Source organism: Aotus nancymaae, unplaced genomic scaffold, assembly GCF_030222135.1.
Source record: "Aotus nancymaae isolate 86718 unplaced genomic scaffold, 86718_ANA_hifiasm-v0.15.2.pri h1tg000010l, whole genome shotgun sequence".
NCBI classification, from domain to species: Eukaryota; Metazoa; Chordata; class Mammalia; order Primates; family Aotidae; genus Aotus; species Aotus nancymaae.
Window position 1 is genome coordinate 49,730,106 of NW_026988421.1, and position 3,550 is coordinate 49,733,655.

Consider the following 3,550-nt stretch of genomic DNA (forward strand, 5'->3'; position numbering starts at 1 on the left):
AATGTCTGTACAGATATTTCTCCCATTTTTAATTGGACTATTTGTATTTCTTTTCTATTGAGTTGTTTGAGCTCTTTGTACATTCAGTTATTAATCCCTTGTAAGATAGCTAGTTTGCAAATATTTTCTTCCATTCTATGAGTTGTATCTTCACTTTGTTGACTGTTTCGTGTGATACAATTTGTCCATTTTTTGCTTTGGTTGCCTGTTCTTGTGGGATATTGCTTGAGAAATTTTTGGTCAGACCAATGTCCTGGAGTGTTTTCACAAGTTTTACATTTCATGGTTTCTAGTCTTAGATTTAAGTTTTTATTCCATTTTAATTTAACTTTTATATATGGCAAAGATGGCAGTCTAGTTTCATTCTTCTGCATATGAATATCCATTTTCCCAGCATCATTTATTAAATAAACTGCCCTGTCTTCAATATATGGTCTTGGCAAATGAGTTGACTATAAATGCATGGATTTTTTTTTTTTTTTTTTAATTATCTCCCATTGGTCTATGTGTCTGTTTTTATGTCCATACCACACCATTTTGGTTACAACAGCTTTGTAGTATAATTTGAAGTCAGGTAATGTGATGTACTTTTTGGTCAAGGTTGCTCTGGCCATTCTTGGTCTGCTCTTTTGTGAATCCACATAAATTTTAGAACTTTTTCTGTGAAGATGTCATTGGTATTTTGATAAGAGAGTGTAATGAATCTATAGATTGCTTTGGGTAGTACAGACATTTTAACAATAATGATTCTTCTAATCCATAGACATAGAACATCTTTTCTTGTTTTGTACCTTTTCATAAAGACAGGTCTGGTGTTTACAAAATTCTTTAGCTTTTGTTGATATGGAAAAATATTTCTATTTCACGTTTGAAGGATAATGTTGCTGGATATAATATTCTAAGTTGAAAGTTTTGTTTTCCATTAGCATTTTGAATATTTTACTCCTTCCTGACCTGTAAAGCTTCTACTGAGAACTATGATTCCAGACATATTGGAGTTCCTTGTTATTTGATTCTTTTTTCTTGCTACTCTTAAAATCCTTTCTTTATCCTTGGCCTATGGAAGTTTGATTATTATATGCCTTTAGGTAGCCTTATTTGGGTTGAATTTGCTTGCTATTCTTTGATCTTCTTGTACCTGAATATTTATATATTTCTCTAAGTTTGGAAAGTTCTCTTTTATTATTTCTTTTTATAATCTCTCTCTCTCTCTCTCTCTCTCTCTCTCTCTATCTATCCCTCTCTCTCTCTAGCTCCAACCACTTTAAGGCCAATAATATAGATTTCCTTTTTGAAGCTATTCTCTAGATCTTCTAGGCATAGTACATTATTTTTTATCCTTTTTCTCCTCTAACTGTAGATTTCCATGTAGCCTGTATTTTAGCTCACTAATTTTTTCTTCTGCTTAATCAATTCTGCTTTTGAGAGACTCTGACGCATTTTTCAGTTGGTCAACTGAATATTTCACTTCCAGAATTTCTGCTTGTTTTTAAATAACTTCTATGACTATTAAATTTCTCTGAAGTTTATTGAGTTGCCTCAAAATAGATACTTTGAATTCCCTGCCTGAAAGGTCATATATCTACATTACTTCAGAATTTGTCATTGGTAACCTACTTAGACCATTTTGTGAGGTCACATTTTCCTGGATGTTCATGGTGATTGAGAATGTTTGTTGATGTTTGGACATAGAGGAGTTAGATATTTATTCCAGTCTTTACAGTCTGGGCTTATTTGTACCCATTATTCTTGAGAGGGTTTCCTAGGAATTCAAAGGAAATTGTGTTGTGACCTAAGTCTATGTTCAATGCAGCCACTTCACACTAGCGGGTACCCTAAACCTAGGAATGCTGTGAAATTTTCACACTCCTAGATACTCACCCTTGGTGGACCTGGGTAAGGTAATGGATAATTCTCTGGGTTACCAGGCAAAATTTCCCTCTCTTTCACCTTCCCCAGGTCAGAAGGAGTTTCTCTTCACATTGGGCTGCCTAGAGTTAAATGAGAGGTGACACAAAGACTCCCATGGCCACCACCATAGCACCATGCAGGGTCATGTGTGAAGCCTTGCAGACCAGCACAGTTCTAGGGATCACCTGCAGCATACAGCCATGACTGCTTGGCTGCCATTGATGTTTATTCTGGGCAAAGGCCTGTTTATTCAGCAGGTGGTAAATTCTATGACTGAGTTCATCCCATTCCCTTCTTTCCTGGAGTGGATCTAGAAATGCTGTCCAGGAGTAAAGACCTAGAACTGGGGGCTTCAGAAGTCTGCCTTCTGCTTTATTTTACTGTGGCTGAGTTGGTACACAGCAACTGACTTAATTTTTAACACTCTATGGATTTTGTCATATTTTATATTCATTGTTGACCTTCTTCAAAAGCATGTTATTGGTTTTTTCTTCAAAATTTGAAAAAATATTTTAAACACATTATAAATTATACACAGGAGAAGATTTATAGGGGAGAAAAATGTATTTAATTTTATGAATAGAACAAATGATTCCAAAGTTGTATTTTAAATGTATTTTTGTTGACAGTAAATCCAACAAAGGGAATGTAGTTGCTGACCTGACTGAAAAAAAGAGGAGGTAAAGAGAAAGTGATACAGACATTTTCTATGTGGAAAACAGGAAAAATGGGCCTATCATTAGGACCTAGCTTTATGTAACATCAGGTCTTTTCTTTCCCAGCTTTTCCCTTGTCAAAATTACCACACTACTGCTTTCCCTCTACTGGAAATATCTTTAACCTCATAGTTTACACTTTCAGGCCCAGCAGCATCTGCACTCAGATAGTAATTCCAGTCCTTGCTTGCAAGAAGTGTTAAAGAAACTGCTAGGTTAAAATTCCCTTTTCTTGCCTTACTGAGCTCCTAACTCATCTTCTCCACTGGGCCATACTACCATCCTAATCCCAGGATTTAAAAATATTTAAAACTAGTAATTCTTTGTTTTTTCATTGATTTTTTTCTAAATTTCTCTTATCTTTTTCAGAAAGTAGAAACTACACAAGCCTTAGCCTTGGGCTTATAAACTTTTATTCTATCCTTATTTGTCCCTAAATTCTAATGCTCATGTGTTTTTGCCATAGGTCAATACTCTAGAGTAACAGCCTATAATGGATCCTCATTGCCTATACCCCAATATCAAATAGTCTGGACACTGTTTATTGGGGGAAACTTTTTCACATGATCTAACTGAATTACTTCACTCCATTTGCTGCCAAATCTACCTGGAAATATACAGGCAGCCTTAACAATCTTTATGCTAAAAAGAAGTTCATAAATAATTTGGCAATTATGTTTATTTCCTGATTTTTATGATCTCAATAGTACAAGCCAATCTAATAATCTATCTACTCTATTTTGGCTTTTTGTGAACATGCTCCATTAATAAATCAAAATAAAATTAATCAAAGATCTAAATTCTGTGGGCAACCATCTGCTTAGACTTAACTAAAGTTTAATGTGCAATTTTTTCATGCTAAATATCAATATTCTTTTGTGGGTGAGCTGTGCATGTACATGAGTGAGTATAAAATTAAGACC